Here is a 25210-nt window from a genome sequence, read left to right on the forward strand (position 1 = left end):
CAAAAAGCAAATCATCTAGTTAAAAAACGGGCAGAAGATCTAACAGATATTTATCCAAAGATATACAGATGGCTGAAAAGCACATGAAAAGATGCTCAATATCATAATTCTTTGGAGAAAGTAAAATCAAAACTATAATGAGGTATCACCTCACACCAGTCAGAATGGCCGTCATCAAAAAATAATCTACAAACAATAAATGCTGGAAAGAGTGTGGAGAAAAGGGAACTCTCCTATACTGTTGGTATGAATGTAAATTGGTACAGCCACTATGGAGGACATATGGAGGTTCCTTAAAAAGCTAAAAATAGAACTATCATATGACCCAGCAATCCCACTCCTGGGCATAAACCCAGAGAAACCCATAATTCCAAAAGATGCATATATCCTAGTGTTCGTTGCAGCACTATTTACAATGGCCAGGACATGGAAGAATCTCATTTTTTTCTGCCTTTTCCCTAGATGTTGTATCTTTGCATATATCCTTATTAACCTATTCTTGCTTTGTACATACTTTAACTATTTTGCTTCTTTTAATCTACTGTAGAAACCAGGCACTCACATTTCTTTGATTCCTCTGCAAATAAGCAGAAATGGGATTAAACACCACAGGTGAAATATTCATGAGTACTGGTGTTTGGATGCCTTGACACTTATTTGGGTTTCTTGGATTCTCTCAGTACTTTTCTCAGCTTGATTTCTGTTAGTTGTGTCCCCAGAAATCGGAGATTTCCAAACATCTGAGTTGTTGATAGGCAAGGCACCATCCTACGAATCAACAATCACAAGTGCACTTTAACTTACATGATCAATTTTTCTCTGAACCCAGCTCTTATATCAGGCTTTCCTGAGAATACTGTCTCCAATTTCCAAACAGTTCACAGTTTTGTTGAACTACATAAGGCACCCTAATGAAAAATACGGAGAACATTTACAAAGAAGTGGACATTTCAAGACCTTAATAGAATGTTTCAGTTCAGTTCAGTTGCTCAGTCGTGTTCGACTCTTTGAGACCCCATGAATCACAGCACACCAGGCCTCCCTGTCCATCACCAGCTCCCGCAGTTCACTCAGACTCACGTTCATCAAGTCGGTGATGCCATCCAGCCATCTCATCCTCTGTCGTCCCCTTCTTCTCCTGCCCCCAATCCCTCCCAGCATCAGAGTCTTTTCCAATGAGTCAACTCTTCACATGAGGTGGCCAAAGTACTGGAGTTTCAGCTTTAGCATCATTCCTTCCAATGAACACCCAAGACTGATCTTTAGAATGGACTGGTTGGATCTCCTTGCAGTCCAAGGGACTCTCAAGAGTCTTCTCCAGCACCACAGTTCAAAAGCATCAATTCTTCGGCACTCAGCTTTCTTCACAGTCCAACTCTCACATCCATACATGACTACTGGAAAAACCATAGCCTTGACTAGACGGACCTTTGTTGGCAAAGTAATGTCTCTGCTTTTGAATATGCTATCTAGGTTAGTCATAACTTTCCTTCCAAGGAGTAACCGTCTTTTAATTTCATGGCTGCAATCACTATCTGCAATGATTTTGGAGCCCCAAAATTGTTTATAGGTTATTAAATAGAGTGGCACATGGGTGAAATTAACCAGGAAAGAAGTACCTGTCCCCAGGGGACTGAAGAGAAGGCAAGATGAGATCCCTCTCTGGGGAGCAGGGAATCAGATGAAATTATATCCAAAAAAGCTCTTGGTAGTAGGCCAGGAGGAATGAAAGCAGAGAGCCTAATACTGAGTCCTAAGAAATGCACCTTGGTAAGGGTTGGGGAGAAGATTAGGGGAGGAACCACAGTGCCTGAAGTATAATAGTGTATCATTAATTGCCTCTCAATAAAGAGTCTACGGAAACTTCCCCGGCAGTCCAGTGGTTAAGACTGCGCTTTCCAATGTAGGGTGTGCAGGTTTGATCCCTGGTCAGGGGCTAAGATCCCAAGTGACTCATGGCCCCAAAACCAGAATACAAACATCAGAAGCAATATTATAACAAATTCAATGAAGAGTTTTAAAATGGTCCACATTAAAAAAAGTTTTAATTTAAAAAATGTGTATTTTGTAACAGATATGTATACCATTATATAATTGATAAACAACAAGGACCTACTGGGTAGCACAGAGAACTATATTCACTATCTTGTAATAACCTATAATGGAAAAGAATCTGAAAAAAAGATATAAATATATAACTGAATCAATTTGCCATACACCTGAAGTTAACACCTTATATAAATCAACTAGAGTTCAACTAAAAAATAAATAATCTGTCTGTTTATATTCATTCTCCTAATAGAGGGTTCAAGTGTGTTTTTTCCCAAACATAGCAGTTTCAGTTACACTTTCATCCTTTCCCCATCATGCTTAGCGGGGGCTACAGTTAATTCTGGTGCAAGTAGATGCAAATCAGGCAGTGCCCTAAGCCGCCCTGTGCACTCACTCTCGGCTTCATCTCTCCTTACCCCTCCATTCCCACTATCATGGCCTTTAGTTTCACTGGAGTTTCCTCTGTGGTCAGGGTTCTGCTCCCCTAACCTACAAGTCCAGCCTAACACTTCTCAGTTTGTTACTAAGGATACTTCATCACTAAGAATGATGATATTTCTGCATCCTTGGTGCCCGTGTACCACATTTGGGTAGAACTAGCACTTGGATATCCCTAGCAACAGCAGCAGTGGTTCAGACAGTAAAGCATCTGCTTACAATGTGGGAGACCCAGGTTTAATCCCTGGGTCAGGAAGATCTCCTGGAGAAGGAAATGGCAACCCACTCCAGTATTCTTGCATGGAAAATTCCAAGACGGAGAGGCCTGGTAGGCTACAGTCCATGGGGTTGCAAAGAATCAGACACAACTGAGCGACTTCACTTTCTTTTCTTCATCTTTCCTGGTGGCTCAAATGGTAAAGCATCTGCCTACAAAGCGGGAGACCTGGGTTAGATCCCTGGGTTGGGAAGATCCTCTGGAGAAGGAAATGGCAACCCACTCCAGTACTCTTACCTGGAAAATCCCATGGGCAGAGGAGCGTGGTAGGCTACAGTCCATGGGGTCGCAGAGTCGGACACGACTGAGCAACTTTGCTTTCACTTTGCTTGTTTTCAGACATACTCATCCAAGAAAGAGTTCATGGGGTGATGCTGTTACACAGTTTAATTTCTTTCTAACCTTATTCCAAGTTTATCAGATTTTATTTACCTTTGGAAAAAATGCTTGTTCTTTCTCAACAGATGTATTTTCCTTTTTGCCTCTAACAACTGTGTGCTGTAGCAGTGAGAGCATTAAGATTTATAAAATTAAGAAAGCCATTGGCTACATGATCACATCAGCTATGTGGTTAAGAAATCTTTTGCCAAAATTTCCTTTGAGGATACAATATTTCAACCTGAATTATGAAAAATTCTTTCCTACTTTGGAAATCAACAAGTTACAGCTCTTACTTAACGGGGATTTACAAATAGGTTAATGAAATCCATGTTGCACCTACATCTGTTTCCTTTCAAGCAGATCGCCTCTTTTAAATGTGAAAATGTTGAAATACATTTCTCTTAGACATCATGCAAGGAATGAATTTCAAAAAGTTCAAGTCAGAATTTTTGAATTGAAAAGATTAGAATCCAACTTTTGGATTTTTTTTAATAAAATGAAACAGACAAGTAAATTTAGAAACTTGCACAAAGTACATCACTAGTTGGTAGAACAGGGATTGTTATCCAGATTTCTTAAATCCAAGTCATATTTATTGCTGGGTTTACTGAGCAAAAGACTGAGTCATGGAAAAACAAGAATGATCAGCACTTAGAGTGCTTAGGGATCATTAAGGCCATGACCTGCGCACCAGTCAGATACCACATAGAGAAATGAAAGCTTCCTGTGTTCTCTTTCCTTTTCCAGAATGCATGAGAGTTGATATTTACTGGAAAGTCTGAGTTCATCTGCTGCCAACTGAAGCTATTATTTAATTAGTTACCTGGAATGGCAAGTAACCAAAGGTGGCTCATAGTGGTAGGTGGCAGATGCAATTAGATTATAGTCAAGGATATTGAAATTTGGTGTTCCAGGTGGGAATCCTGTGGGAGCAAGAATGTTGTGTTTGCAGAGGAATAAAACAAATGGCACCCCCTTGTCAGGAATGACATTGTTCAGTCACCCAAGCAGAGAACTGCAATGTGTACTTTGACTGAACAGAAGAGGGCAACATTTGGAAAAAGTGTTCCTTGCTTGCCTCTTTAGAGGCTCAGAGATTCCTGGAGTTCACTGGATTTTGAATGCACACCAGCTTAGTCCCAGGCTGTCTGCTGAGCATTGAGTGTGTCCAATCTAAATAAGAATATGAAGCTCTAAGTCACTATGGAGATAGGAAGAACTTGGGGATTTGAGCATATTAACCTCTAGGATTCTTCTCTTTCCATCTATAGGGTAGTTAGTTAGAACTGGTTTCCTAGGATTGGGTAGAACCTGAATTTAACCCTATAGGAGCCTGGACTGGCTCAGGTTCAAGTGTTTGATCTTGACCTGGCATATACAGTTGAAATGCATAGTGATCCTAAAAAGGGGCACTTGTTTCTAAGTATAAAGAAAGAAGCTGCCATACTTACGTGGGTCTGATTGCTTTTCCATTACTGAAATATAAACTGTTGTTTCACTTTCTCTTCCTCTTGGACTTGAGAAACTGGCACAAATATCATGTGAATAAAATGGTTGTGTGTGTGTGTGCTCAGTCGCTCAGTCATGTCTGACGCCTTGCAACCCCATGGACTGCAGCCCTCCAGGCTCCCCTGTTCATGGAATTTTGGTTTTACAAAGAGCTTGATTGACAGCTTGAAACTACCACATAACTATATGCTATTCAGTTCAGTTCAATTCAGTCGCTCAGTCATGTCCAACCGACTCTTTGCAACCCCATGAACTGCAGCATGCCAGGCCTCCCTGTCCATCACCAACTCCTGGAATTCACTCAAACTCACATCCATCGAGTCAGTGATGCCATCCGGCCATCTCATCCTCTGTCGTCCCCTTCTCCTCCTGCCCTCAATCCCTCCCAGCATCAAAGTCTTTTCCAACGAGTCAACTCTTCGCATGAGGTGTCCAAAGTACTGGAGTTTCAGCTTTAGCATCATTCCTTCCAAAGAACACCCAGGGCTGATCTCCTTTAGGATGGACTGGTTGGATCTCCTTGCAGTCCAAGGGACTCTCAAGAGTCTTCTCCAGCACCACAGTTCAAAAGCATCAATTCTTCGGTGCTCAGCCTTCTTCACAGTCCAACTCTCACATCCATACATGACCACAGGAAAAACCATAGCCTTGACAAGACAGACCTTTGTTGGCACTATTAAAACAAGGTAAAAGTAAAAACTTAATTTAAAAAGATTTGAGGGACTTCCCCTCTGGTCCAGTGGTTAAGAATCCACCTGTCAATGCAGGGGACATGGGTTTGATCCCTGGTCTGGAAAGATCCCACAGGCCTACGGGACCACTAAGCCTCTGTGTCACAACTACCGAGCCTATGTGCCCTAGAGCCTGTGCTCTGCAACAAGAAAAGTCACTCCAGTGAGAAGTCCACGCACTGCAACAGCGAGGAGCTCCCACTTGCCACAACTAGAGAAAGCCTGCGCAGGGCCATCAAGATCTAGAACAGCCAAAAATAAGCAGATAAATAAATAAATTAGAGAAGTTGATTTAAAACGTTTCAGTGGAGGAAATTAGCTGCCATTATTTTTTCACATAAAGAAAGCTGAGCACTGAAGAATTGATGCTTTTGAAAAGTGGTGTTGAAGAAGACTCTTGAGAGTCCTTTGGACAGCAAGGAGATCCAACCAGTCCATCCTAAAGGAAATCAGTCCTGAATATCCACTGGAAGGACTGATGCTGAAGCTGAAACTCTAGTACTTTGGCCACCTTATGCAAAGAACTAACTCATTTGAAAAAACCCTGATGCTGGGAAAGATTGAAGGCGGGAGAAGGGGTCGACAGAGGATGAGATGGTTGGATGGCATCACCGACTCAATGGACATGAGTTTGAGTAAGCTCTGGGAGTTGGTGATGGACAAGGAAGCCTGGTGTGCTGCAGTCTATGGGGTCGCAAAGAGTCGGGCACGACTGAGTGACTGAACTGAACTGAACTGATTCTTTTCCATGTTGCTTGATCAACATGATAAATTCTGCTGGTTGCTTCCCAAACACACCCACCCCTTCATGCTTTGTAATAAGGCCCCAGTATTAACTGGGCACAGATAAATAACCTTCCTGCCTTCCTAGCAACAGGGACAGTCATGTTACTGCTTTGGCAAAGAAATCAAATACAAAAGCGTTATGTGGTCATGTGTCATTTTGAGAAAATTTCCTGAATAAGACAGAACATACTCTTCTTCACTTCTCTTCTTTCTTTCTTCCTTCCATATTCAATGTGGATTTTATATAATGGCCAGAGCTCTGGAATCCTTCTTGTGCCATGAGGAAGTGGTTTGGTAGAGCAAATAGCAGAAAGAAGGCTGGACCTTGGATGATTATGTAGCTGCTAAAGTAACTGTGCTACCGGTGTCTGATGTCTTTTTAATAAAAGGAACATTGGCTTCCTTCTTGCTTAAGCCATAGTTGTTTAACCTTATAAATTAAATGTTTTCTTAAAACATGAAATAATTTAATGATCAATGGTGTCTTCTCTAAGAACTTACTGAAAATATGCTTGGTAGAAGCAACTGTTCTCTACAAATTGGGAACTTACACCTTCTGTCTAGTGTTTAGAGGTGTACCTCACTCATTCTTTCACTTGGAAAGAGAATAGCTGATCTCACTGGTGAACGCAGGGGACAAAGACAGCAGGCACAGGTCTCTTTTAGGCGAGGCAGTTCCAGCTCTTCCTGAGGTCAGTTTACCGTGGTTGGCTCTGCCCACAGCAGGAGAGCAATACAGTCACGGAGAGAAAGTAAGTCTCAGCAAGGAAATTATTTGGCAGCCTCCCCTGGCCTCACATCTCCCATCTAGCTTTATCAACATGTAAACTGATGTTTTTCGCCTCCACTAGTTTGTTTTAGGGCTTCCCTGGTGGCTCAGAGGTTAAAGCATCTGCCTGGAATGCAGGAGACCGGGGTTCGATCCCTGGGTAGGGAAGATCCCCTGGAGAAGGAAATGGCAACCTATACCAGTACTCTTTCCTGGAGAATCCCATGGAGGGAGGAGTTTGTTTTATTTCTTAGTCAGCTTTAATTTGGGGCATTGGGGCTGACTCACGTCTAGGAATGCTTATTTACCACCCTCAAACTCTAAGAACAAAGGTCAATAAGAGGCTGAGGGGCGGCCCATCACGTTTTGTTAAGATATTTTACCAATTCATTTTTATTAACAGCATCATGCTGCAAAGATAACATAGCTACATAATTACTATTGGATTACTCCTGACAAAGAGAAAATTCATATTTCTAATTCTTTGAATCTTTTTTTAAACAAACTGTTCCATCAGTATTTCATATAATTTCTTTTTATGGTATGGAAAATATTCACCAAATTATATAAGGATACTTTATAGACATATTGTTTAGTTCCAAAATTATGTAGACATAGCTTCCAGGGAAAGAATCACAAAGTTTGAAGTCATCTAGACCTATTGTGGGAGAACCACAACCAGGCATAATAACTGTCTGCATAAATGTCCTGTGAGCTGTAACATGGGGTTGTTCACCAAATAACTGTAGACAACTTGGATTTCAAAACATCTTACCACATTCTCTTTTCAAGATACAAAGTTGAAACAATTGGATCTTTCATTAAAAATGAAAAAATGATAAATTTATCAAAATCCATACTTGAAGCTCTTTATTATATTTAAGGACAATTATCCTATTAAAAGAAAATTTCTTATAAATGGTCATCTAAGTTAATTAAATATCATTATGATAAAGTTGAAAATTTTGTATAATTTTTTCTTCAAGTTTGAGATACTGAATACTAATGACTTTCCAGATAATGAATCTTCCCTGTTTTGTTTGAGGGCTAAGGATTGGGTTTTGGGTATGTGTTATGTTTACTTTGTTAGGCTGAATTGTGAATTTTACCACTTCATATGTTCTGAAACAATTTAATGGCACATAAATTTTCTAGGAAATATTTAGATAATTCACTTGTAAAAATTAAAAGTATTTTATGCAGGCAATTGATAAATGTTTAAATTTGATCCTTATTAGTCCATTAATAATAAATACTTCATACTGAAGCAATTTGGTAGTTTTCCAGAAAATATTTATTTTACCGTATTTCCAAAATTTTTTTAGCATACCAATGGGCACGATATTTTGTAATAGTAGTAACCATAGTAGTGGCCTTATTTACATATTTGTCATGCTCTCTTTGTTTTTTTCCATCTTTTCACCATTAGATTTTCCAAAGTTTGCCTGCTTTTTTTCCCCCCAAACCATATTCCATTACTTTCTAAATAATTGGCTCCTGCTGCTGCTGCTGCTAAGTCACTTCAGTCGTGTCTGACTCTGTGCAACCCCATAGACGGCAGCCCACCAGGCTCCCCTGTCCCTGGGATTCTCCAGGCAAGAACGCTGGAGTGGGTTGCCGTTTCCTTCTCCAATGCATGAAAGTGAAAAATGAAAGTGAAGTCGCTCAGTTGTGTCCGACCCTCAGCGACCCCATGGACTGCAGCCTTCCAGGCTCCTCCATCCATGGGATTTTCCAGGCAAGAGTACTGGAGTGGGGTGCCACTGCCTTTTCCTAATTGGCTCCTAGATTAAGTAATTCCATGATTCTTCCATTACAGTAATTTTTTGGAAATAACCATAAATGTCTGTATTTACATAGGTAGCAGATGTTTTAAAAAAGTTTTCAATAATGTGTACAAGGCAAAGTATTTTACTGTAATATTGTTTTTGTTTGGAGTCTTCAGTGAATCATTGAACTCCCAAACCTCCTCTTTAAAGCAATTCTCAGTCTGAAAGGGAAGACAGACATACAAGCAAAATACTATAATACAGACACAGATAATCAACATATTCACTAATAAATATATCCCCAGATAGATACAGAGGGGATTATAAGAAATTTGGATCTGAGTTCAGTTACTCATGTAGGACCAGGGGAATTAGGGAAATTCCTCCAGTTAGGGAAATTTCCTCCAAGAATTTGAACTTGGTGTTAATAATGTGTAGGAAAATTCAGACAAATCTGGGAAAGGAGAATGTTAAGGCATTCCAGGGAGAGAAGAGAGTGTGAACAAAAGCACAGAAATGAGACAAGGCATGGTGTGTGCTGTGAACTGAGGCAGCTGGGAACTGCTAGTGAGAGAGAAGGTCAGGGAGGGAGGCAACCCTAATTCTCTGCTTAGGAGCTGGACTCTTTCCTAAGTGACTAGAGGTTTAACCACAAGGAGATTTGAAGTTGGGCAAATTTCCCTTTGGGCTCCATGGAGGATTATTTGAAAGACACAAGGATGGGAAACAGATTAAGGGGAGCTGAAGAGTGAATGAGAGATGAGGAAGTGTTGATCATGGTTTCAAGAAGTTTGGGGCTTATAGAGAGAGAAGTAAATTGGATGGTGGCTGGTTGGGAGCAAAGGTCAAGAGAGGTTGGGCAGATTTTGTATTTTAGAATGGAAATGTATTTCTCTTCTGACATGCTGAGGAGATGGAACTGACAGTAAAGGGGAGTTTGAAAAGAAAAGAGTTGCTCTTCCCAGATGGCTTCTCCTAGAGTGGAAAGTGGTCCATCGTCTTATCTCCTGTTTGGACTGTGCTTATTCTAGCCCCGCCCCCCACATTCGCTCAAGACTTTGAAGCTGGTGCTGTATGTAAGCTTTCTGTAAGTTATGTTTAAAATCAGTCATTCCCAGGATGAAAGTAGATTTATCCTGAAGATATCGATATTTAGATTGCGCTTCTTGCTTCGTGTCAGAAAGAGAAATGGTTAATGAAGGTTGATCATAAACCAATCTCTTTCAATTGGGGTCCTGGAAAGCAGGCTTGTAGCTGCAGCACTGATGCCACCTGCTGGACACCTTCGGAACAAAGCTTTTCCTTTGCCTCTTGGTTTTCTTCTGTCCTTCCTGAGCAATAAGATACAAAATTTAATGTCAAACGCACACACAAAAACACAATTAAACTTTTAGAGTCCGCTGTTTGTTAATCAGGCAGTAACTATTCACCACAAACCCTCATGATTCGGTCATCCAGACTGGCCAGCATCTTCTACTTGGCCAGCATCTCCTGGATAATGGTTTGATTATTAAAAATAGTATCAATATAATAGTAAATAAGCTATTTAGTGAACTCTTACCTTTATCCTCTAATCCATTACCATAATAAATATTGATTTCCTTATAATACTTTAGTTGTTACTAATGATTGCTTCTCAGTAGAAGCTAGCATTACTGCTCTCCAATACGAGGGATAATTTATAAAAAAGTACAAATTTAAGAACATATTTAAAATGTTTGAACTACTTTCCCCCCTAGTGGAACAGTATTTGGGGGCTCTCTTGACCTCCCATTTTATATTTTGAAAATTTAAACAGTTTAGATCATTGTTTGAATTAGAGATTGTGAAAGATTTTTTTTTCCCCTAAAAGCAAAGTAGCCTTGATACACAATAGGCATCTACTGTTTTATTTGGCCATTTTTGAGAAAGTAAATGCAAAATTTCAAATGCTTAGACTTAGCTGATTTTTCCTAACCCCCCAGATGATGGCAGCGCATCCAGATTTTACTGTAGGAAAAGAATTCACCTCCACTTACTCAGTAGGCCTAAATACTGTATTTTGTTCCATGTAATTCCGATCCTCAAAGGTTTCTAATCCTAATACTGTATTGATTTGTGTTTTGAACAAAGGACTACACCGTCACTGTAACCACATCTACAGTTTTTCTACTAGTGAATGGCATTTTGATTAGCACCTGGCTCCTTCCTTGGGCACTAACAGACCAAGGAGTTATTTCTAGGTAAGTAACATCCAGCGGAACTTTCTACCATGGTGGTAATATCATATCTTGCATGCTCATTCCCTAAGTCATGTCTGATTCTTGGTAACCCCATGGATTGTAGCCTACCAGGCTCTTCTCAAGAGCCTGGCAAGAATACTGGAGTGGGTTGCCATTTCCTCCTACAGGGGTCTTTCTGACCCAGATCTCGAACCCATGTCTCCTGTGTCTCCTGCATTGGCAGGCTGGCTTTTTACCACTGACCCACCTGGGAACCTACTCTGTCCAAAACATGTGGCCTTTGAGCACTTTAAATGCATTGATGCTGTTCGTACTACTAGTAGGTAGCACTCCTGGTAAGTGTGTGGTGCTGCTGAGGGACTCAATTTTTATTCTGACTTACTATGAATTCATTTTTATGGTAGTAGCTACCCTCCTGGAGAATACAGTTCTAGATGGCACAAGTGAGTTTGTCAAATGATCAAAACTTTTCTCCTGACATCAAACGGATCAATGTTACTTTGTGGTTTAAAGCTTGCTCATGGCAGTCCATCCGGTATTCTTGCCCAGAGAATCCCATAAACAAAAGAGCCTGGTGGGCTACAGTCCATGGGATCGCAAAAAACTGGACATAACTGAAGCGACTTAGTAGCAGCAGCAACTATCTTAAGTTCAGTTAGTCAGAAAAGACTGCCTCCAAATTAAACTATTTTACAATATTGTTTTTTTAATTGAAGTATAATTGATATACAATTTTGTGTTAGTTTCAGGTATATAGCACATTGATTCAGTTATATGTAGATATATATTCTTTTTCAAATTCTTTTCCTTTATAGGTTATTACAAAATTTTGAGTATAGTTCCCTGTGATATACAGTAGGCCCTTGTTGCTTATCTCGTCAGTATATAGTAGTGTGTATATATTAAGTCTAAATTCCTAATTTATTCTCCCCACTCTTCTTTGGTAACCTTAGTTTTTTTCAGATGTCTGTGAATCTATTTCTGTTTTATAAAGAATTCATTTGTGTCATTTCTTTTAGATTCCACATACAAGTGATATTATTTGGGATTTGTCTTTCTCCTGACTTAATATGACATTCTCTAAGTCCATCCACGTTGCTGCATATGGCATTATTTCACTCTCTTTTATGTCCAAGTAGTATTTCATTGTATAAATATACCACATTCTTTACCTGAGCTTCTCAGCTGGCACTAGTGGTAAAGAACCCTCCCTGCCAATTCAGGAGACATAAGTTCGACCCCTGGGTTGGGAAGATCCCCTGGAGGAGGGCATGGCAACTCACTCCAGTATTCTGGCCTGGAGAATCCCATGGACAGAGGAGCCTGTGGCAGGTTCTAGTCCATTGGGTTGCAAAGAGTCGTATACAACTGAAGTGACTGGGCATGCCTGCATGTGGATATATAGGTTACTTCCATATCCTGGCTGTTGTAGTGTTGCAGTGAACACTAGGGTGCGTGTGTCTTTTCAAATTAGAGTTTTCTCTAGATATATTCCTGGAGTTCCCTCTGGTTCTTTCTAAAGTTCACCACATCGTCCCCCAGTCCCTGCCTCCCTACTTGTCTATATTGATGGACTTTCTCTGTTGTTGTTATTGCTCTTCGGTCATTCCCTCCATTTGCTGCTTCTGACCATTGACTTCTGTGTTCTACACATTCTCCCTGGGCTTTAATTCCTATTTCTCTGCTGTTGATTTCTTAATCCCTAGCAGCACCCCTGATCTGGCTATGCCTCTCAGTGCAAATGATTGCCTAGTGCTGCAGTCTCCAGCCTTTTGGGCACCAGGGACTGGTTTCATGGAAGACAATTTTTCCACAGACCAGTGATGGGAAGGGGTATGGTTTCAGAATGATTCAAGCATGTTAGGAAGTGGCTGTAAATACAGATGAAGTTTCCCTCTTTGGCCTGCTGCTCACCTCCTGCTCTAGAGCTTGGTTCCTAACGGGTCATGAACCAGGATTGGTCCACGGCCTGGTGATTAGGGACCCCTGGCTAGTGGATATCTCCACTTGGGGAGCTCTGATAAAATACTCAAAGCTAAATTTGTATTCCACTAAGTGGGCTCTTCAAATAGACTGTATTACAGCCAACCAGTTACCACGGCAGGTACTGGGCTCCTTCACACTGTTCCATGATGTAATCAATCCCCACGTTCTACTAATTTTAGCTCCTGATAATTTTCAAACCCAACTCCCTTCTCTCCATCTTTGTATTTACTGCCCTGTCCAATCTTTCATCATCTCTCTCCCATAGCAGCAACCTTCTCAATGTTTCCTTATTTTGTTCACTTGCAACCCTTCCTCCACATAACCATGTCTTTTAAAAGACAGCTTCTCCATTTATACCTTCCAATGTCTCCCGAGTTGCCTAAGGATCAACGCTAAGCCTCTTGCATTGTGTCTTGCAATGTTTCCATGACCCACTGCACTAACCATCCAGCCCTGACTCCTCTCCTTCTGGCCTCACGCTTTGTCCTGCCATGATTGCAATGCTTGTTCCTCCCTGAACACCTTTCTGCATTTCCTTTCTTTCCTTTCAAACCTCTGAGGATTTATTCATAATGTTCCCACTCTTAGGACCTTGGTCTGGCACCCCTACCCCCAGACACACACCCCACCTGACTATTTCCTCCTTATTCAGGCACAACTCAGGCACCCTTTCCTCTAAGACACTTCTTTTTTTAATTCCCAGGTTAGAACACATCACCCTACTCAGGTTCTTTGTATGTCTTTGTCTTTGCAATTAAAATTGTTTGTTTGCTCACTCAGCTGCTTAAAAGCAAGGAATTTATCTTATTCAATGACTGTATTCAGTAGATGCTCAAAAGTTTTATCAAATTAAAAATATATATATATTTATTTATTTGGCTGCACCGGGTCCTAGTCAAGGCACGCAGGACCCTCGATTTTTGCTGTGTCATTGGGAATCTTTAGTTGTGGCACATGATCCCTTAGTTGTGGCATGTGGGATCCAGTTCCCAGACCAGGGATTGAACCCAGTCAGTCAGTTCAGTCACTCAGTTGTGTCTGACTCCTTGTGACCCCCTGGACTGCAGCATGCCAGGTTTCCCTGTCCATCACTAACTCCTGGAGCTTGCTCAAACTCATGTCCATCGAGTCAGTGATGCCATCCAACCATCTCATCCTCTGTCGGCCCCTTCCCTCCTGCCTTTAATCTTTCCCAGCATCAGGGTCTTTTCCAATGAGTCAGTTCTTTGCATCAGGTGGCCAAAGTATTGGAGTTTCAGCTTCAGCGTCAGTCCTTCAAATGAATATTCAGGACTGATTTCCTTTAGGATTGACTGGTTGGATCTCTTTGCAGTCCAAGGGACTCTCAGGAGTCTTCTCCAACACCACAATTCAAAAACTTCAATTCCTCAGTGCTCAGATTGAACCTAGGCCCCCTGTATTGCAAGTGTGAAGTCCCAGCCACTGGACCACAAGGGAAGTCCCTTTACAAAACTTTGGAATGAAAGTGAAGTCACTCAGTCATGTCCAACTCTTTGTGACCCCATGGACTGTAGCCTACCAGGCTCCTCATTCTGTGGGATTTTCCTGGCAAGAGTACTGGAGTGGGTTGCCATTTCCTTCTCCAGGGGATCTTCCCAACCTAGGGATTGTCTCCCGCATTGCAGGCAGACACTTTACCATCTGAGCCACTAGAAAAGCTCAGAATGAAACGAAACTCATGATCAAATTGTAAGAACTGGCTCTCTCATCATAGTGTGTAGAAAATAGAGGGTAAGCTCATATGGAAGAAAATTATATGACAGCTCTGGATAGGACTTTCCTATATTCAGATTGTCTTAACCTCTCTGCCCAACTGCCCAGTCATGAAGATTTCTTTACAGAATCATCCCAAGTGACCTGTAGCTCATCTCAAACATCTGCTATGACAATCAACAGTAAAATCAGTTCTGCCAGATAGTGATGGCGAGGGAGCATCACAGACACTCCCTGGGAGAGAGGAATCGCCAGTGCAGGAGACCTAAGCGACCTGGGCTCAGTCCCTGGGTCGGGAAATCCCCTGGAGGAGGGCATGGCAACCCACTCCAGTGTTCTTGCCTGGAGAATCCCATGGACGGAGGAGCCTCTCGGGCTACTGCCCATGGGGTCACAAAGAGTCGGATACAACTGAGCAAATGAGCTCACACTCACGGCTGCATCTGTAGAGACAGTTCAGTGGTACTCTTGCTATAGATGCCCCCTTTAAGTGATTTGTACACGTTGGCAAAACAAGGGTTGACACAGCACAACAAGGGTTTATCATGTACAATAAGAAATAAATAAAAGTGTGAGTCCCAGCCCAATCCTTCTCACATGCAAGAATAATCAAAGAAATAGAAAAAAAAAAATAAGTCTTGTTTAAATGAGGGCTGCTTTCTAAATCACAGCAGATGGTAAACCAAGGGAAAGATGTGACTCATCGTATCTATTTAGAGAAAACCAGTGAACAGTCTGTTACCCATCTTCTTATGACTTTGTTTGCCTGTGAACTAGCCTCAGATATTTACCAAATTTATCAAACTGTCCCATTGTAAAAATGGCTTAGTAAAGAAAAAGGCAGGAAATGACTGTTGACCAGTCATTATATTACAGAAAAACATGAACCCCCACCCCCACCCCGCAAACCAAGACCCATAAAGGAACATATCCACAGATGGGTTCTTTTGCATATTACCAGATGCCCAAGTACACTTACGGACCTCAGTTGTCTACAGTGCCCTCATCCACAAAGCCTTATGATTTCCACACCGTGTCAATCACAGAATTACGCCTCTTCATTAGTTTCTACCACCGCTCCAAGTACACTAAGCATTTTATGAGATTTATGAATCACACTCAAGAGCCTGTTGCCCTAAAATTCCTCTTGGACCACTACCTTTCCAATCCCCTACTTCTTACGCTTGGGATACATCCTGCATCTCAGCTCACCTCCCCATCTGGTGGATGCCAGCCGACCTTGCATTTTGTATACCTCCTCACAATTTCAGGCATCTATAATGCAGAGCAATTCATCTGTCCCAAGCTCTACTTCAACTTATGTTCCATCACCCGCCAAAGCTTTTAGCATTCTAGTTAGAATATCCACCCTTTTGAGGAATGATTCAAATATTAAACATATTTTTGTGTGTCACTGACATACACTGACATAGACAGAGGATTTCTTCATAATGTTTAATGAGAAACACTGTTAAAATCCACATCGTTGAAGTCTGTTTCAAACATATATATGGAATTTAGAAATATGGTAACAATAACCCTGTATGTGAGACAGCAAAAGAGACACAGATGTATAGAACAGTCTTTTGGACTCTGTGGGAGAGGGAGAATGTGGGATGATTTGGGAGAATGGCATTGAAACATGTATAATATCTATAAGAAATGAATCGCCAGTCTAGGTTCGATGCAGGATACGGGATGCTTGGGGCTGGTGCACTGGGATGACCCAGAGAGATGGTGTGGGGAGGGAGGTGGGAGGGGGGTTCAGGATTGGGAACACATGTGCACCCGTGGCAGATTCATGTTGATGTATGGCAAAACCAATACAGTACTGTAAAGTAAAATGAAGTAAAAAAAAAAAAAGAAAGAAAGAAAGGTCAGTTTACATTTTTAACCCTACATGGGCTTCCCATGTGACTCAGCTAGTAAAGAACCCATCTGCCAATGCAGGAGATGCAAGAGACGTGGATTCAATCCTCAGGTCAGGAAGATCCTCTGGAGAAGGAATGGCAACCCACTCCAGTATTCTTGCTGGAGAATTCCATAGACAGAGGAGCCTGGAGGGCTACAGTTCAGGCAGTTGCAAAGAGTCAGACATGACTGAGTATGCAGGCTCACACACACACATAGATAGAAACTAAGATTTCACATATATCAGTTCAGTTCAGTTCAGTTCAGTCGCTCAGTCGTGTCCAACTATTTGCGACCCCATGAATCACAGCACGCCAGGCCTCCCTGTCCATCACCAACTCCCAGAGTTCACTCAGACTCATATCCATTGAGTCAGTGATGCCATCCAACCACCTCATCCTTTGTTGTCCCCTTCTCCTCCTGCCCCCGATCCCTCCCAGCATCAGAGTCTTTTCCAGTGAGTCAACACTTCACATGAGGTGGCCAAAGTACTGGAGTTTCAGCTTTAGCATCATTCCCTCCAAAGAAATCCCAGCGCTGATCTCCTTCAGAATGGACTCGTTGGATCTCCTTGCAGTCCAAAGGACTCTCAAGAGTCTTCTCCAACACCACAGTTCAAAAGCATCAATTCTTCGGCACAGCTTTCTTCACAGTCTAACTCTCACATCCATACATGACCACTGGAAAAACCATAGCCTTGACTAGACGGACCTTTGTTGGCAAAGTAATGTCTCTGCTTTTCAATATGCTATCTAGGTTGGTCATAACTTTTCTTCCAAGGAGTAAGCGTCTTTTAATTTCATGGCTGCAGTCACCATCTGCAGTGATTTTGGAGCCTAAAAAAATAAAGTCTGCCACTGTTTCCACTGTTTCACCATCTATTTGCCATGAAGTGATGGGACCGGATGCCATGATCTTCGTTTTCTGAATGTTGAGCTTTAAGCCAACTTTTTCACTCTCCTCTCACTTTCATCAAGAGGCTTTTGAGTTCCTCTTCACTTTCTGCCATAAAGGTGGTGTCATCTGCATATCTGAGGTGATTGATATTTGTCCCGGCAATCTTGATTCCAGCTTGTGTTTCTTCCAGTCCAGCGTTTCTCATGATGTACTCTACAAAGAAGTTAAATAAGCAGGGTGACAATATACAGCCTTGATGTACTCCTTTTCCTATTTGAAACCAGTCTGTTGTTCCATGTTCAGTTATAACTGTTGCTTCCTGACCTGCATACAGATTTCTGAAGAGGCAGGTCAGGGGGTCTGGTATTCCCATCTCTCTCAGAATTTTCCACAGTTTATTGTGATCCACACAGTCAAAGGCTTTGGCATAGTCAATAAAGCAGAAATAGATGTTTTTCTGCAACTCTCTTGCTTTTTCCATGATCCAGCGGATGTTGGCAATTTGATCTCTGGTTCCTCTACCTTTTCTAAAACCAGCTTGAACATCTGGAAGTTCACGGTTCATGTACTGCTGAAGCCTGGCTTGGAGAATTTTGAGCATTACTTTACTAGCATGTGAGATGAGTGCAATTGTGTGGTAGTGTGAGCATTCTTTGGCATTGCCTTTCTTTAGGATTGGAATGAAAACTGACCTTTTCCAGTCCTGTGGCCACTGCTGAGTTTTCCAAATTTGCTGGCATATTGAGTGCAGCACTTTCACAGCATCATCTTTCAGGATTTGAAACAGCTCAACTGGAATTCTATCACCTCCACTAGCTTTGTTTGTAGTGATGTTTTCTAAGGCCCACTTGACTTCACATATATACTATTAATAAAAAATTCTTCAAACCTAAAATTGTGTTCTTTTTATACATCATGGTGGGAAGGGTATGTACGTGGAGATGAAGAAAAGATAAAATTGGAAGAAAATTATATCCTTTTAGGTAACAGAACATAGAGATGAACGAAAAATAAGACAGGCAAATACTCTGGAGATTAATCTGATTAAAACAAATATAATTTGGTTTATATAAAGCTTTGTACATAAGGCAGATCTGCTTTGTCTATAAGACAAAGTATAACAAGCCTTGCACCCAGATAGCTCCCTGGGATACCAACCCCCTATTATGTTTTCTGTTCATTTGAAAACAATACAGAAGTTGCCAAATTCTTTAGCGCCTCAAACCCTGCAAACAAAGCTACACAGGAAAAGCTCACACATTGTATACAGTCACCATGTCTCTTTAGACGATATTCTTTGACCTGCAATGGTTCCAGTCTTTCTTTGACTTGATAATTTTGTAGAATACCTCCTCCATATGAGCTTTAGCTGACATTTCCTCATCATTTGATGCAGATATACATATTTGCCAGGAAAGTTCAGAAGAGAGTTGTACTGTGTTCAGGGCATTTTAACAAGAGACTCATCATGTGTGACATTACTGGGAAGGTTACCTTTGATTTCTCAGTTAGGGTGGCATCTGCACTTTTGACATGTGCCCATCATTCGATCCTGGGTTGGGAGGATCCCCTGGAGGAAGGCATGGGAACCCACTCCAGTATTCTTGCCTGGAGAATCCCCATGGACAAAGGAGCCTTGTGGGCTAAAGTTCTTGGGGTCGCAAAGAGTCAGACGTGACTGAGGCGACTTAGTATGCATGTACATCATTCTTTCAGATTTTCCTTAATTTCAGGTCCAGTGGGAAATTCCAAGCTCCTCTTGTCCCTTCTCTGCTTCAGTCCCTTAATCAATGACTTTCCTAATAATGTTTTATAGTGACAAATGGTTTTAAGTTGCCAAGATCTGGGTTTTATGTGTACTCATTGCTACTGGAACCATTCAGCCTCTCAATCTCTCTTGAATCATTGCTTCAAGAACTCAGAAGAAAGAGCTAGAAATAAATTATGCATATAAACATACATTTGTCTCTATCCATAACCACCAGTTTATACTGATACCTCTAAATTCCAACCCAATTCCACAAAGTTCCTTCTAGCCGCCTACCTTTCTGTATTTTTTTAAAATTTTATTTATTTTTTATTGAGGGATAATTGCTTTACAGAATTTTGCTGCATATATACAGCAAATATACATATATACAGGTATACATATATCCCCTCCCTTTGAATCTCCCTCCCATCTCCCTCCCCATCCCACCCCTCTAGGTTGATACAGAGCCCCTGTTTGAGTTTCCTGAGCCATACAGCAAATTCCCACTGGCTATCTATCTTACACATGGTAATGTAAGTTTCCATGTTACTCTTTCCATACGTCTCACCCTCTCCTCTCCTCTCCCCATGTCCATAAGTCTGTTTCTCCATTGTTGCTCTGTAAATAAATTCTTCAGTATCATTTTTCTAGATTCCAAATATATGCATTAGAATACAGTATTTATCTTTCTCTTTCTGACTCTCTTCACTCTGTATAATAGGTTCTAGGTCATCCACCTCATTAGAAATGACTCCAATGCATTCCTTTTTATGGCTGAGCAATTTTCCATTGTGTACGTATACCACAATTTCTTTATCCATTCATCTGTCGACGGACATCTAGGTTGCTTCCATGTTCTAGCTATTGTAAATAGTGCTTCAGTGAACAATGGGATACATGTTTCTCTTTCAATTTTGGTTTCCTCAGGGTATATATATGTAGGAGTGGGATTGCTAGGTCATATGGTGGTTTTATTCCTAGTTTTTCAAGGAATCTCCATACCGTCTTCCATAGTGGCTGTATCAATTTACATTCCTCACCAACGGTGCAAGAGCATTCCCTTTTCTCTACGCCTCTCCAGCATTTATTGTTTGTAGACATTTTGATGAGGGCCATTCTGACCAGTGTGAGGTGATATCTCATTGTAGTTTTGATTTTCATTTCTCTAATAATGAGTGATGTTGAGCATCTTTTCATGTGTTTGTTAGATATCTGTATGTCTTCTTTGGAGATATGTCTGTTTAGGTTTTTTTCCCATTTTTGATTGGGTTGTTTGTTTGTCTGGCATTGAGTTGTATGAGCTGCTTATATATTTTTGAAATCAATCCTTTGTCAGTTGTTTCATTTGCTATTATTTTCTCCCTGTTTGAAGGTTGTCTTTTCACCTTGCTTTTAGTTTCCTTTTCAGTGTAAAAGCTTTTAAGTTTAATCAGGTCCCACGGTTTACTTTTGTTTTTATTTCCATTACTCTAGGAGGTGGGTCATAGACGATCTTGCTTTGATTTATGTCATCAAGTGTTCTGCCTATGTTTTCCTCTAAGAGTTTTATAGTTTCTCGTCTTACATTTAGGTCTATCCATTTTGAGTTTATCTTTGTGTATGGTGTTAGGAAGTGTTCTAATTTCATTCTTTTACATGTAGCTGTCCAGTTTTGCCAGCACCATTTATTGAAGAGGCTGTCTTTGCCCCATTGTGTATTCTTGCCTCTTTTGTCAAAAATAAGGTACCCATAGTTGCATGGGTTTATTTCTGGGCTTTCTATCTTGTTCCATTGGCCTGTATTTCTGTTTTTGTGCCAGTACCATACTGTCATGATGACTATAGCTTTGTAGTATAATCTGAAATCAGGAAGATTGATTCCTCCAACTCCATTCTTCTTTCTCAAGACTGCTTTGGCTATTCAGGAATCATGAAATTTTTTGTTCTAGTTCTGTGAAAAAAATGCCTTTGATAATTTGATGGGGATTGCATTAAATCTGTAGATTGCATTTGGTAGTAGAGTCATTTTCACAATATTGATTCTTCCTACCCAGGAATATGGAATATCTCTCCATCTGTTTATGTCATATTTGACTTCTTTCATCAGTGTCTTATAATTTTCTGTGTATAGATCTTTTGTCTCCTTACGTAAGTTTATTCCTAGATGTTTAATTATTTTTGTTGCAATGGTGAATGGGATTGATTCCTTAATTTCTCTTTCTGATTTTTCATTGTTAGTATATAGAAAAGCAAGTGATTGCTGTGTATTGATTTTGTATCTAGCAACTTTGCTAAATTCACTGATTAGCTCTAGTAATTTTCTGCTACTATCTTTAGGGTTTTCTATGTAAAGTATCATATCATCTGCACACAGTGACAGCTTTACTTCTTTTCCAATCTGGATTCCTTTTATTTCTTTTTCTTCTCTGATTGTTGTAGCTAGGACTTCCAGAACTATGTTGAATAATAGTGGTGAAAGTGAAGACACTCTTGTCTTGTTCCTGCTCTTAGGGGGAATGCTTTCAGTTTTTCACCATTGAGAATAATGTTTGCTGTAGGCTTATCATATATGGCCTTTACTACATTAAGATAGGTTCCTTCTATGCACATTTTTTGAAGAGTTTTAATCATAAATGGGTGCTGAATTTTGTCAAAGGCTTTTTCTGCATCTATTGAGATTATCTTATGGTTTTTATCTTTCAATTTGTTAATATGGTGTATCACATTGATTGATTCTCCAGGCCAGAATACTGGAGTAGGTAGCCTTTCCGTTCTTTAGGGGATCTTCCCAATGCAGGAATTGAACATAGGTCTTCCACATTGCGGGTGGATTCTTTACCAGCTGAGCCACAAGGGAGGCCCAAGAGTACTGGAGTGGGTAGTGTATCCCTTCTCCAGCAGATCTTCCTGACCCAGGAATCAAACCGGATCTCCTGCACTGTAGGCAGATTCTTTACCAACTGAGCTCTCAGAGATAGAATTGGCCTACTGAGACCTCAGCTATAGAGCTAATTTTCTGCAAAGTTTCTCTATAGTGTACAATAGGATGTGGTGTGTACATAAAATCGGCAACAACCATTTGATTCTGTTTCCTCCCACAGTCAGAATATGTGAGTCTAAGACCAAGCATGAAAACAGGAAGAGTTTATCTAATATACCTAATAACTTCAGTCACAAAATTTTTACTTCCCACCTTCATAGCTTTGAACTCTGATACAACCCCTGAGGATGTAACAGTTATTTCCCAGTTGGAAACTGGGAGGGCCACTGAGTCATTTGTGTGTTATCATTCTGTACAACAAACAAACAGAGAAAAGAGGAACTTCCCTGGTGGTCCAGTGTCTAAGACTCTGTGTTTCCAATGCAGGGGGCCAAGGTTCGACCCCGGTCAAGAAACTAAGCCACATGCCACAACTGAGAGTTTGCATGCCACAACGGAGATCAAAGACCCTGCATGCTTTAACTAAGATCCCATGCTGCCAGATAAGTTAAAAAATAAATAAATAAAAACAAACAAAAACACCACATAGACTTAGAAAGGAGATCACTGTGGTAGCTAATGTTATAGATCCCAAATAGCACGATGAAATTTGTTTGTTGCTGTATAAGGACAGAAAGGGAGGGGTGTGTCTGAAGTCTAGAGGATTCTATAGGATACCCTCTGATATATCCATGACAATTAAAGAAGACAGTGGCAATTCAATTAAGGTAAAATTACTGAGAACTTAGATCCTTTCCTAGTGGCTCAAATGGTAAAGAATTTGCCTCCAATGCAGGAGACCTAGGTTCCATCCTTGGGTTGGGAAGATCCCCTGGAGAAGGAAATGGCAACCCACCCCAGCATTTTTGCTTGGAGAATCCCATGAACAGAGAAGCCTGGCGGGCTACAGTTCACGGGGTTGCAAAAGTCAGACACAACTGAGTGACTAACATTTTCACTTTCACTTAGATCCTTTAAGAATGAAAGTTTGGGGTATTTAGGTAATCCTAACCGGCTGAAGTGTTAACTGGATGCAAATATAACCCAATGAGTAGTAAGGAAGGGGAAGTTATAAACATAAAGCTGAAGTTATAATGTGATTTTTTAGACTTTGCTCATCCACCCTGTCTTAGGGTACCTACCCAGAGGCTTCCCCGGTTCAGATGATAAAGGAGAATCCCCTGGAGAAGGAAATTACCTACCCACTCCAGTATTCTTGCCTGGAGAATCCCACGGACAGAGGAGCGGTCAGCTACAGTCCATGAGGCCAGAGTTGGACATGGCTGAGAGATTAACATGTTATCCTTCAGTCACTGGTAAGCTTTACTTTTCCTCCCAGCCCTTAGCTCTCCAGGAAATCATATTGTCTATATACTCTAATTTTTTACTGTCTTTCTCTCACTGGGTATAAACTCCATGAGACCAAGAGATCTGTCTTTGTTCACTGCCTTCTGTCTTACACCAAGAATAGTGAGTGCTTGGCACTTAGTGATAACCTCAGATATGCAGATGACACCACCTTTATGGCAGAAAGTGAAGAGGAACTCAAAAGCCTCTTGATGAAGTGAAAGAGGAGAGTGAAAAAGTTGGCTTAAAGCTCAACATTCAGAAAATGAAGATCATGGCATCTGGTCCCATCACTTCATGGGAAATAGATGGGGAAACAGTGGAAATAGTGGCAGACTTTATTTTGGGGGGCTCCAAAATCACTGCAGATGGTGATTGCAGCCATGAAATTAAAAGACGCTTACTGCTTGGAAGGAAAGTTATGACCAACCTAGATAGCATATTCAAAAGCAGAGACATTACTTTGCCAACAAAGGTCCGTCTAATCAAGGCTATAGTTTTTCCAGTGGTCATGTATGGATGTGAGAGTTGGACTATAGAGAGCTGAGTGCCAAAGAATTGATGCTTTTGAACTGTGGTGTTGGAGAAGACTCTTGAGAGTCCCTTGGACTGCAAGGAAATCCAGCCAGTCCATTCTAAAGGAGATCAGCCCTGGGTGTTCATTGGAAGGACTGATGCTAAAGCTGAAACTCCAGTACTTTGGCCACCTCATGCGAAGAGTTGACTCACTGGAAAAGACCCTGATGCTGGGAGGGATTGGGGGCAGGAGGAGAAGGGGACAACAGAGGATGAGATGGCTGGATGGCATCACCGACTTGATGGACGTGAGTCTGAGTGAACTCTGGGAGTTGATGATAGACAAGGAGGCCTGGCATGCTGTGATTCATGGGGTTGCCAAGAGTCAGACACGACTGAGCAACTGAACTAAACTGGCACTTAGTGAGTCTCAGGAAACATTTGGTAAATCAATGTGTTAGGTCGTATCTTTTCCTTATCATGTCTTCCATGTTTTTATCTCTGCAATTTTTAGGTTTAACACAGAACAAAAAGGCTGACTCTCTCCCAGACAACAGGAGTTCCTCCTGCCTGATTGCTGATTGTGTTTCAGCTGAGACATTTTTTTTTTTTCCCGCTGCATTAGAACTTGAACTTAAACATCAGCTTTTTGTTGGTCTTGAGCCTTCTGGCCTTTGACTGGAATTTCCCTTTTGACTCACCTGAGACACCAACATACTGCTGCAGTTCTGTGATCATCATGTGAGGTTATTTTTATAACATATGTGTATATATATATATATATATATATAAAATGAAAAAAAGTATAATGTATACATATGAAAACAAACACATCTTATTGATCTTAAACATATCTTAAACACATCTTAAAACCACTAGACCATTCAGGTATGACCTATATTAAATCTCTTATGATTATACAGTGGGGGTAACAAACAGATTCAAGGAATTAGTTCTGATAGACAGAGTGCCTGAAGAACTGTGGATGGAGGTTCATTATATAGGAGGTAGAGACTAAAACCATGCCAAGGAAAAAGAAATGCAAGAAGGCAAATGGTTGTCTGAGGAGGCCTTACAAATAGCTGAGAAAAGAAGACTCATACATAGAGGCTCACAATTCTTTTCTGTAAATGACACAGAGATAAACACTACGCACGTCAACAGACTATCTTGTAA

The sequence above is a fragment of the Budorcas taxicolor genome, chromosome 14 (genome assembly GCF_023091745.1).
Source record: "Budorcas taxicolor isolate Tak-1 chromosome 14, Takin1.1, whole genome shotgun sequence".
Classification (NCBI taxonomy): Eukaryota; Metazoa; Chordata; class Mammalia; order Artiodactyla; family Bovidae; genus Budorcas; species Budorcas taxicolor.